At 35.1% G+C, this 13,002-nt stretch overlaps 1 long non-coding RNA gene across 6 annotated transcripts in view; it reads left to right on the top strand.

Moving 5' to 3' along the window:
* Nucleotides 1-13,002, top strand: part of LOC108534869 (uncharacterized) — a 109,324-nt gene that overhangs the window by 68,737 nt on the left and 27,585 nt on the right. For 5 of the 6 annotated variants that reach the window (XR_001887053.1, XR_001887051.1, XR_001887049.1 and 2 more), the window contains one exon: nucleotides 8,282-8,343. This is a non-coding gene — a long non-coding RNA (uncharacterized LOC108534869). Of the gene's footprint in view, nucleotides 1-8,281; nucleotides 8,344-10,683; nucleotides 10,771-13,002 lie in introns of those variants that run through there. The other variant, XR_001887052.1, reaches the window with a different exon arrangement.

Below are 13,002 nucleotides of genomic sequence, written 5' to 3'. Positions count from 1 at the left end.
TCCTGAGGTAGATTGAAAAGTTCTAGCAAAGCTCTGCAATTGAGACCTTCAGCCCTTAAATACACTTCATATATCACTCTTTCACTTTTGCCTACTTTTTAATGTAAAGATTAGAAAGTGACCTTCGTGGCTGCTGTTTCTCTTGTCTAATTCCCTTGTCTGTCTAACACTGCTCTACCTGCATTCTAAGTATAGGTATCTATCAAGATCTAGGCTAAATTTTTTTCTTTTCACCTATATCTGCTCTTTCTTGATAATGCATTTTTCTCTGTGGGTCTAATTTAGCACCTCTGCACAATTAATTCCAAATTTTAATTTTTGACCCCTAAATTTTATCCTAATTGTAAGATTAGTTAGCATTGTTAACGACTTTTCTACATACTGGTACGGTGTTTATTATCTCAATTTTTTTTTTTTTTTTTTTTTTTTTTTTACTCTTGGGATGATACTAATATTTACTGCTTTACAATTTAAATAGAGGCTTAGAAAAGTTAAGTATTTTACTCCACTGTTATGGTGCCCCACATGGCCAGACTTGGACCTAGATCTCCATGGACCTGGGCCTTGAACTCTTGGACACTCTGGTGTGATTGACTCACTGTGGTGTAACTGCATGTCAACATTTTGTGGCCATCTCTACTCAGGTGCCTTAAACACACATCTCCCCCTCCCTAAGTCTGTGTTCTCAATCTCCATAAATTTCATCACCATACCTACTGTCACTCAGCTTAAAATTGTCACCCATACACCCAACCATCTTCCAATTTCTAACAGTTTTAACTTCACCATATTTTTTTTTCTATTTGTCTCCTGTGTTTTATTTTTCACTGCATCCACTTAAGTCAGGTTTCAATCACCACCACGTTGACCACTGCCATCGCGACCTACTCGATCTTCCTTCATGAAGATTTGCTCCTTTCTCATTTGTCAGATTTATCTTCTGAAAGCCCAAATTTGATTATTTGACTTATTTAAAATCAAACATGAATAATCCTCATTGCCCAGATAATGGACTTCCAACTCCTCAGTATTTAAAGCCCTCACCTATCGTTTCTGTTTTGAATCATCTGTTCTCCAATGAAATTGTCCCTGCATTCTCACTTTGCATCTCTCACTGCTTCAAATAGTTCTTACATCTAGAACTTTCCATTCTCTACTAAATGTTACTCTCCAGATTCAGTGATTCTTAACAAGGTGTGTATACTTGAAGCATTGAAAAAATAATAACATGTCCAATATCCAACCTGGTCAAATCAAATCTAAATGAATGGGTATTTCCCTGTTTAAAAATGACTGCTTGTGCTACCATTGGCCCATAGGGTAACTGTGCAAATAAAAGAAGTCATGTCTTCATGGCATTTTACTGCACCCTGCCAGATAATTGTCATAACATGTATATACATTATATATAGGACATATATATCATATATAATATATAATGTATGATATATATAATGCATCATACATGATATATATTTATAAGTATGCTTGCTGTACAATATTGTATATTTTATAATATATTGTATTAATATTTTAATAATAAGTTGTATCAAATTGGATACTATTTGGTAATATATAATATGAACAACACCCTTTAGTATTGGGCAGTGTACAGCACGCATTGCCATATTCAGTAGCACACAGTGGTGTTACCTTAAGATTCAGTGGCAGCACCTTATTTCTGTGCTATCTTCTTCATTTCCCCTTGGGCAGCAAAAACCATTCCTGTATTGACCTCCCATAATATTACATATCAGGCTTTATTTTACCTGTCCATTTAAATCTTATTTTATCATACTTAGAAACATATTTAACCTCATTAGTGTAATTGTATTTGTTTAATTTAACAGACAGTTCCCAGATACTAAACAATTATTTAATAAATGGATTTCATATGAATCATGGTTTTAGAAAGAAATATTCCAGATTGGCAAATGTGGTGATTTTATTGATTTTTTTAAAATTGTACTTATTTCCAAAGGTATTTGAAACAGCAGTGAATAACATAAAATCAATGGTGACATAAAATAAATAACAAAGAAAATAGTCATGAAGGAGAGGAGATGAATTTTTCCCAAAACCTTAGCTAAGGACTGTTAGTTCACTGGAGCTCAAGCTTGGTGTCTCCTGGCAGCCAGGATCACAAAGGAACTGCTTTGTGTTTCAAAGCTCTCATCAGATACAAGAAAATGTAGCAGTCCTTCAGAAGACATCATATTTTTTCATGCACTAAACTCTAAGATAACTTCAGTAAGTATGTCTTTATAAAAGATAAACATTAGGCCAGGGTGCGGTGGCTCATGCCTGTAATCCCAGCACTTTGGGAAGCGGAAGCAGGAGGATTTCTTGAGCCTAGGAGTTTGTGATCAGCTCCCCCGACAACATAGCGAGACCTGTCTCTACAAAAAAATAAACAAAATTAGCCAGATGCAGTGGCATGTGCCTGTAGTCCCAGCTACTTGGCATGCTGAGATGGGAGGGTCACTTGAGCCCGGGAAGTCAAGGCTGCAGTGAGCTATGATTGCGTCACTGCACTTAAGCCTGGGCAACAGAGTGTCGGAAAAAAAGGAAAAAGATAAATATTAAAATATTAAATGTCTTCAAAACATTCTAATAAAGGGTTCAGAAGTAGAGATTATCTTCAGATATTCAGAATCTATAACATGTCACATGATTTGGCCCTTGATTAGTTCTCCATCCTTATCTTTTATCATATTTCACTTCATGTACTCTACCAAAATACACAACCCCTTCTGGTAAATGCCAAACTATATTCCGCCTGTGGACCTTGCACTGGCTGTTCAGTCTACTTAGAATCCTTTGCACTCATACACTTGTGTGCCTGTTCTGCTCTCTGTCTTCATTTAGCCACTATTTCAAATAACCTGTCGTCACACTCTATCATCTAACCCACTTTATTGCATTTATTTATTTATGCCACCTGATTTTATTGCACATTAGTTTGTCTCGTATTTTAAAAATCTTTAATATCTTTCACATGAAAATGTAAGCTCCTTGAGTCCAGGGAAGTTTTACTGTCTTGTTCACTGCCATATCCACACTGCTTAGAAGACTACTCAGCACATAGAAAACACATCAGAAATATCTGTTGGCTAGTTGAATAAACTATTTCTCATATATTTCCTTTTCACATTAATTTACAACGAAAAATGTTTACAGTTTAATGATGAACCTTAATTCTATGAAATAATATCTGTGAGGAATGAAAAATCTAAAGTCCCATACACAGCTTAAAATCGTTTGTCGGCCAGGCACAGCAGCTCACGTCTGTAATCCCCGCACTTTGGGAGGCTGAGGCAGGTGGATCATGAGGTCAGGAGATTGAGACCATCCTGGCTAACACGGTGAAACCTCGTCTATACTAAAAATACAAAAAATTAGCCGGGCGAGGTGGCGGGTGCCTGTAGTCCCAGCTACTCAGGAGGCTGAGGCAGGAAAATGGCGTGAACCCGGGAGGCGGAGTTTACTGTGAGCTGAGATCGTGCCACTGTACTCCAGCCTGGGCAACAAAGCGAGACTCTGTCTCAAAAAAAAAAAAAAAAAAAAAAAAAAATTTTTTTTCATGATAAAAAAAATGTTAGGAATGAAAAGAAAAAAAAAAAAAAAAAAAAAAAAAAAAAAAAAAAAAAAAAAAAAAAATAGCACCCCTAATGTATTCATTTTCTGTCGCTGCATAACAAATTACCACAAACTGAGTGGTTTAAAGTCATACCCATTAATTACCTCATAGTTCTGTGTGTCAGAAGTTGAGCATGGAATGGCTGGATTCTCTTCTCAGTGTCTCACAAGACTAAAATAAAAGTTCTGGTTGAGTTGAATTCTGATTTGGCACTTGGGGTCCCTTTTAAGCTCACAAGATTGTTGACAGAATTGAGTTCCTTACGGTAGTAAGACAGGTTCTCCTTCATTGCTGGCTTTCAGCCAGATGTTGTCCTCAACTTCTAGAGGATGACCTCAGGGGCTATTTTCTCCTTCCACTTTATGTATTTACTTATCTATTTATTGATTGATATATTACGTTTCTCAGTAAGTGTAAAGCATTTATTATGTTTAGTTTTTGTTATTCTTATTTTCAAGTAATATTTCCAAACATATTCTGACCTGTGGCCCATTTTTATATTTATGTAAACTCTCCAGTTCTTAAAAATATTATTCATTTTAATATTATAAGATAAAGTTAGATTTTTAATTATGTTAATAAATAGTTAAGGATAATGTATTCTTTAATAATACCCCAATGAAGAGCTAAATTTGATTTTTTCATACTCACAAATAAATTTTACTCTAAAATAATCAGCTAATAAAAGCATAATGTGTTAACACATAAATTAAGTTTTATTGTATTGTGTTTTAGAACCAAATATATAGTGAAAAGTAACCCGAAATTTAACTACCTTTTTGGTCATCAAATATAGATAAACACTTCTTTTATTAATTGCTATTTGAATTTGTGTATTTCACACCTTAAATTGTATTATTTTGTTTTTCATATTTCTAGTATTTAATTTCTTAATTATGAGGTAAGAAAGAAGGTGCAGTCTGCTTAATATACTTCTCCATCCATGTGAAATATTTTTATGCTAATAAATAAAACATTAAATATGTGTGTGTATATATATATATATATGATACTACATTTTCTTTTTGATAATTAGTTTTGAAATACCAGACAACACTTCTTGCTTTGTTGGAATACAAATCAACTGAATGTAATTTTCAAATCCAATAAAGATGGTGTTGCAAATTTACAGATAGAGAATTCTCTGCTTTCAACTGTGGTTTTCAATATACTTATATTTGCCAATACCTTTAACCAATGACATCTAAAATAACTTTAAAAGTAGTAATAATAACAATGTAAAATTGAATAAAGTTTGAAGGTCTCCTTATAGCTAGGACTGTTCAGTTTGAGAAGTTGAATGTGTGCTCATTTGACAACCACTAAGAGGATCTCAAACTGATTTCCTTTTTAAGCAGTTAGAGTCAGAATGGATTTTAAAATCAAAATGGAAACAGACACATTTACCAGTTTTGTTATTGTGAATCTTTGAATATTGGAAACCAGTGGTTGGGAAAAACTGCATTATAATAGTAGACAGATGAAAGTTATAATAGAAAGTAGCTAATTATTAAACCATAAGATATGCATAAATAATTTGCTTTGACATCTCAGAATGAGATGAGGAAATGCAGAGATAACAGGATATTATGTAAAGCTTTGAAAAAATAGGATAGGATTTGAACATGTGGAAAGGGAAAGAAATGAGCTTCTAGGCAGAGCAAATGGTTTAAAAAAAGATTTGGAGGCCCTTAAACATATGGGATATGTACATGAAGCAGAGAGGCATTAAGTTTGCCTGAAGCTCTGCCAACTCAAGAAGTAGGAAATCATTTTCAAATTTGGGAAAAAAGAAAAAGAAAACTGAGGAAATATCACAGAAAATGTTAAATGCTTGGCCAAGATATCCATTCAGTAGGAACTGGGGAGACACTGAAAAGGTATGAAAGGTTGGTGCAAAGGTTTATTCTCTTCATGTTTGGCATATCTTGGCTTATAATTCCTCATTGCTTCATTATTTTCAACTGTCCTTGAAAACCTAAGTGTCCCAGATTTGTAAAAAAGACCGTTACAATGATATTCAAGGTACCTGTGATATCTTTTGCCTTGATGTTTCTATTATTATTATTTTAAACTTTGCAATTCATTATTTTCCATGATCTCCCATTTCCTTATTCACAAATTGGCATTAAATTGCCAGATTTGTATGCTTTACCTTGGAACTCTAAGTTTATAAATTGAATATGTTTTGCCATACTATTTTGGGGTTATGATCTTGGTACCTCTAAGAAATACTTTTATTTTAGCAAATATTGTATACTCTTTATAACAATTTACAATTAGGGGAAGATAAGGGGTGGCATGTCACGTTCATGTATCTTATTACCAAATTCGGATTATAATCAGTGGTCATGTCCATGGTTCAGGAGGTGACACAACATATAGCCAGAAATCAGTCATAAATATGAGGGCATAGGAGAAGAGATTTCATCTCTATCAAAATTGAAACATTTTTAGCAAAAAACCTAAGACCTAATAATATTATATAAAAAGATATTTTATAATTGTGTGTGAGATACATTTCAAATAGCCATTTAATAACTCATTGCTATAGTCTCTTAGATGATAAAGAAAACTTACACATTTTCTGTTCATACTTGTTTGATATATTATCAAAATTAGGGACTGTAGTCATAGATTCCTGAAAGAAGTGAGCTCAGGTTAGTGACATTAACCCTTGCCTTTCTGTTTGTAGATGTGATAGAAAATTGTAATCTTTGATGGAATATTTCTGACCAAAATTAGTATGTAAAGTATATGCTAATACTTGGTTTTAATTCTGGTTTATTACCGTAATGTCTTGATTGATCCACAAACTTGAACATCTTTTGCATTACAGAACACACTTGTAAACAATTTTGGAAGCTCTTAAAATTAAGGTTGGGGACTTTCACTAATATTTTAGTTTGCTTTTATCTAGAAGTTACATATTTTGTTTTGTTTACATCAAAAGAAGTACAGTGAATAACATTGTCTGTGTTTTGCTTTTCCCCTTAAATGATACATAATAGAAAATTTAATAGTACAAGGAGAATATTAAGCCATGGAAATACTCAGCTACATTTTAAAGACAATTATTAAAAGTTTACCTGAATACTAAGCTACACTTACAATGCAAATTGGAATGTTTCCCATAGACTTTTTTTTTTTCTTTGCATGGCGATCACAGTTAAGCAAGTTTGGAGTGTGCTATCTATTTTTTTCTTAGCTTCATCTGGTATCTCCATATACTGTGTCTCCTTCTCTTTCCCTTTCCACACTATTCCCTTAGAGCTTCCTTCCTTGTCCCTAAGACATTATTCCAAGCTGTCAGCTCAAGGACTCTATACTGTAATGCCCTGCAAATGACCGCATGGAAGCTATTGGTAGGTATAAATTTTAAGATAAAAAAGAGAAGCAAATAAGAAGCCATAACCTAGTCTAAAGGAAACATCTGGTCCCTACCAGAAGTGATGTGCTAAAAATGAAACACAGACCCGTGGGATTTGAATTTTAAGTTAATAACAATGACCACAATATAGCAATGAGTGATTTAAGCCGCTAAGATTTCAAGGTCTAACTCTTGATTAAGGTTTATATGACATCACCCCTTCCAGGAAACTTAGAAACATAGGAGATTGATTGTTAAATGCAAGCAAAATTCATAAAGCAGAAAATATTTGTGATACTTGTGTTTTTGATTGACAGCAGATACAGTTAGGCCTGCTCAGTCTTTCTGTAAACTTTTCTTCCTGTACAGTTAAAAGTCAACTTTATACTCATTTTGTTCATAAAGACAATATCTAAAATATCTTTTATTATTATTTTTTGTCTTTTGACTTTATGTTGTGGACATTTAAGAGAGTAGAGATAATGGTATAATGAGCCCAGGTAATCATACCTCAGCTTCAATGTTTATCCACATGTTGCCATTTTGGCAGTAAATCACTTTTAGACATTCAATCTAAAGATCTTAACATAGAGGACAGACATGATATAAACGGATATTTGAATATTGGAATTTGGAGGCTAAATCAGAGATTAGATAATAATTGCAATGACCAAGGTCAGAGGTCACTAGGAAAAAACAGTCGCTAAATTTTATGTTTGTATTATATGCATGCCAATTCACAACACAGAACTGATTGAATTTATTTAGCTACTATGTGCTAATTGTAGTGTTAAAATATCTGCAGGATCAAAGAGATCATATACAACACTGTCACATACAACACGTCCAAAACGGTCACATCTACTTTTCTTGATGATAGCTCAAATAAAAACTCTATTCCATTGCCTTAATGCTAAATAGAAGCTTTGCACATTACAATATAAATTCTCTTGGAGGTTTGGCATAGTTATTTGCAGGTCATGACTCAGTGTTAGCCAGTTTACCCTTGTTCATCTTAGGGCCTGTCACATTGAAGGCTTTCCATGAAATTGACCGAATGAATTGTTTCAATATGTAATGCAATAAAATACATTTTTAGGTACCAGTATAGGCAATTAGGAGATGTGTTCAGATTTTCTATTTCTTAATAATTCAATCTTGGTAGATTGCACATGTTCAGTAATTTATCCATTTCATCTAGGTTTTTGCAAATTGCTAGCATATAACTGTTCATAATACTTTCTTGTGATCTGTTGTATCTTTTCCCTTAGATCTCAGCATTCTCTCCAACGATGAGCCATTCTTCGTGAGTTCTTTGGTACAGATTTTCTAGGTAAGTCTGACTTTTGAGAAAATCTTTGGATGAGCTGTGATTATGAAAATCAGACTGACACACACATGCATAAAGCAAATTAATAGAGCTACCTCAAGTCACACATAAAGCTAAACGCTTTGCTCAGGATTCTACAGCAATTAGAAGCCGACTCCATCTGACTCTTGGTCTTTTGACCACATTGAGTTTTTATGTCCAAAGCATAACTTAAGCCTTATGTCCCCTCATTGTTCAGTTTATACCTATTCTTGTATCACCACTACTTCTATGCCTCCCTTACAGCTTATAGTTCTCATTAGCCACTAAATTAGAAGCCCCTGGAGAGAAATGATTATGGCTTTGCAGTCATCATTGTGCTTAGTAGTAAGTACCCAATAATACATTTGATTAGCAGTCAGAGAGCTAACACATTAACCATTTCACTTAAGCCTCATTAAATCTCTCATGTAAAGAGCACTACAGTGCAGATTATTGACTAGATGAGGAAACTATCTTATTTATCATCCAGGTATTATTCTTTATCCTTGTTCTCAGACCAAGTGACATCAAATGTGAAAATGTTGTTTGATTATAATATCCTTCCTTATCTTGGTAATCAGCTGTTTTTACCCTTACAACTTCAGTTCTGAATGGGGAATAATTGTCTAATAGATTATCCATGAATCTGTCATACACTGTCAGATATTTTCCAAACACTGCCACTCAAATGACTTCTCAATACTCAGCTGCCTCAATTAACCTTTGAGATCAAAGACCCCATTTTTTTTTTTTTTCAGACTGGGTTCACTCTGTCACTCAGGCTAGAGTTCAGTGGTGCAATCATAGCTCACTGTAGTCGCGACCTCTTAGGCTCAAGTGATCCTCCCACCTCAGACTCCCACCTCAGACTCCCATCACTGAAATTACAGATATGATGTGCCACCATGCTTAGCTAAGTTTTATTTTTACTGTTTTGTAAATATGGGGTCTCACTATGTTGCCCAGGCTGGTCTCAAACTCCTGGGCTCAAGTAATCCTCCTGCCTCAGCCTCCTGTGTCACTGGGATTACAAGTGTGACCCACCACACCCAAGTCACATTTTCTCATATATGAACAAAAGGTGTTAGAATCCTGGGCCCTGAAAGGTTAGATTGTAATTATATGGATTCTAAACTTGGCCTTGAACTCATCATTACATAAATTTGAACTTGAGATGCACAAAACGCCTGAATTTCGAATCAAAGATTTTTCACTATGCTCTGCAGATATTTGCTCTCATCAATATCTAGGTATAGCAGACAAAATGCAATATAATAAAAGGTATTTGGAAAATCAGAAAAATTCTCCCCCAACCCCAAATAAAAAAGTAAATCCAGTAGAATTAAAGCCTAAATGAATGAAGAGGATTAGACTGTCATGACGAATTTAGGAAGTACAACTACATTAAATATATGATCCCTTAAAAATTTTAATAACATTTATTTTTAAAATTATTATTATTATTATTTGAAGACAGTTTTGCTCTTGTTGTCTAGGCTGGAGTGCAGTGGTGCGATCTTGGCTCACTGCAACTTCCGCCTCCTGGGTTCAAGCAATTCTCCTGCCTCAGCCTCCTGAGTAGCTGGGATTACAAGCATGCACCACCACGCCTGGCTAATTTTGTATTTTTAGTAGAGACAGGGTTTCTGTGTGTTGGTCAGGCAGGTCTCGAACTCCTGACCTCAGGTGATCCACCCACCTCGGCCTCCCAAAGTGTTGGGATTACAGACGTGAGCCACCGTGCCTGGCCAATTTTTTTTTTTTTTTTTTTTTTTAATTTTTTGATGCTATGCAACAGTTGTTCTTTGCGGAGTGCCACTCTCAAGTAATAATAAGTATCTTACTGGAAAGAAAGATACAAAGGTAAATTGAGTGATCATCCTTAGATAGCAGAATAAATTATATAGATATGTTTTCCATTTTAATTATTTGCCTGATTATCTATAAAGAGTGTGTTCAACTTTATAGAGAAAATAACAAAAACTATTAATATGTCAAATGGAAAATCATGAGTAGAAGCACAATATAAAGACAATGGTTTGAATATTATTCCAAGGAAATATCACTTTAGGTTACCTGCTAGAATTATATTTACACTTTTAGTTTATGTAAGAGTATAGCAATAAAATGCAATTGTTTATTTACTATGTTAGTATAAGAAATATAACTGACATTGTCTCACAAACTGTTTTTTACAACTATCTTAGGAGTATTACTTCAGTTTAAAATTAGTATTCATTCAATTTAGGGGGAGTTGGTTAAGTAATTGAAGATTCCTTACAGACCTATACAAAATAGTACTTCAAATCATTGCCTTCACAGATTTGGATCAGTTTTTTCCTTCTTGTACCTTCCTCTCCCAAATCATCTACAAAATCCAAGATTTATATAGCTTTGATTTAAAAAAAAAAAAAAAAAAAAAAAAAAAAAAAAGCTAGTTTCAAAGGCCAAGAACTTGATGGAGAGAACAAGCAGAATGGCTTACGAACAATTGTCTTCTATCTGGAGGATTCTGTAAATGAAAAGAGAATAAATACATTTCCTGCCTAGAGAAATCAAGCTGGAAAGCTGGAAATAAACAGAATGAACTTATATCCTGAATGCTGACACGTTTTGTGGACCTCATTCCCAGAATGTCTCTTTTTGCAATACTAACACTATTTATAAAGTCTTGGGTACAGGTAACTGATAACATTAGAGCTTCTGACAACAGAGATTACTTTTTAAAATGTCATAATCTTCAGGCTGTTTGATGAGAGACAGATGAGGGAACTTAGTGCCTTTCTCAACTATCCCTCACCACAGTCATTTTGTAATATTTGTTGTACATAAAAGTAGAGAGTACTGATCGCTCATTTTTTGCCAAATATGTAAAGTTAAGTGAAGATGATTTTGGAGATATCAGAAGACAGTGGTGCATAAAATAGGAAAAATCCAATATCAATGAGGAGCCCCTTCCTTTCAATTTTTAAAAAGTGACATTTCAGAGATAGTGTGAAAGAACATTCTCAGACTTTCCCAATCCTCCTATAATTATTTGAGACAAAACCTGCAATGAATTTCAGATAAAAATGAAGTACAAACAATATCAATAAATTCACCAGACAACCCCCCACCACCTACACACACACACACACACACACACACCCTAAATTCAGGGTGCATGCTCTGTGTTGCAAAATACATATCTATTTCTTGCTTTTGATCATGGATCAAGTGGCCTAATAACTTCTGACATGATTAAATTCAGAGTTTTATTGAAACTTCTTTCTATCAGCAAAGTGTAACAGCATGGTTGTATCTATTGGGCTTCTAGTGCAATGTGGTAGCTGTTCTGTTCATTTCTTCTTTTCCCGTTTACTTTGCCTGTTCCTTGAGCTTCCTCTATTCACTTTGTCCTGTGCCACAGTATCTGATTACATGATCAAGGCACTTATGCAATGTGCTGACTGACACACCTCCTGCCTTCCTGGCATTGTGGTCAACATGCTTAAGGTAGAGATTACCATGGGAATTTCTGACTGGGTCTATGTATTTAAAATAATTGAGCAACACATACAATATCAGCAGCAAAGTGCAAAAAGTGCTGGAAAATAGAGGAAAGGACAGAGAAAAATGGTGAAGCAGTAACAGAAGCAAAGATAAATGGATACAAGATGGAAGAAAATATGACAATGTCTTATAAAAATCATGTCTAAGGTCTAAATTGTAGTTACTGTTCACAAAGAGCAATGAGAAATTCTGAATTCTATTTTTTGTTGTATATAGTGAAGTATTTTTTTAAATTTTATATATTTATAAGGTACAACATGGTGTTTTAATATATTTATACATTGGGGAATGATTAAATCTGGCCTATTAACATATCCATCACTGCACATACTTATCCATTTTTTGTGGTGAGAACCCTCAAAATCTACTCTGTATGGCAGTTTTCAAAATTACAACACATTGTTATTAACTATCGTCCACATGCTGTATAATATAAGTCCCAAACATTCCCCCTGTCTAACTGACACTTTGTATCTTTTAACCAAGAACTCCAAGCCCTCTTCCTAACCACCCAAGAGGGGTTACCAACCGCCTGGTAACCACCCTTCTACTGTCTCTACCTCTGAGTTCAACTTTTTAAGATTCCACATATAAGTAAGATTGTGCAGTATTGGTCTTTCTGTGTCTGGCTTATTTTACTTAACAATTCTTGGCCGGGAGGGCGGAGCAAGATGGCCAAATAGGAACAGCTCCAGTCTCCAGCTCCCAGCGCGAGCAACACAGAAGACAAATGATTTCTGCATTTTCAACTGAGGTACTGGGTTCATCTCACTAGGGAGTGCAAGGCAATCAGGGCTGGTCAGCTGTTGCAGCCCGACCAGCGAGAGCTGAAGCAGGGCGAGGCATCACCTCACCTGGGAAGCACAAGGGGAAAGAGAATCCCTTTTCCTAGCCAGGGGAACTGAGACACACAACACCTGGAAAAACGGGTAACTCCCACCCCAATACTGCGCTTTAAGCAAACGGGCACACCAGGAGATTATATCCCACAACTGGGCGGGAGGGTCCCACGCCCACGGAGCCTCCCTCATTGCTAGCACAGCAGTCTGCGATCTAACCGCGAGGCAGCAGCGAGGCTGGGGGAGGGGC

Source organism: Rhinopithecus bieti, unplaced genomic scaffold, assembly GCF_001698545.2.
Source record: "Rhinopithecus bieti isolate Rb0 unplaced genomic scaffold, ASM169854v2 scaffold_11291, whole genome shotgun sequence".
NCBI lineage: Eukaryota > Metazoa > Chordata > Mammalia > Primates > Cercopithecidae > Rhinopithecus > Rhinopithecus bieti.
The sequence above is the reverse complement of the archived record's forward strand: the minus strand, read 5'-3'. Positions and strand labels throughout refer to the sequence as shown.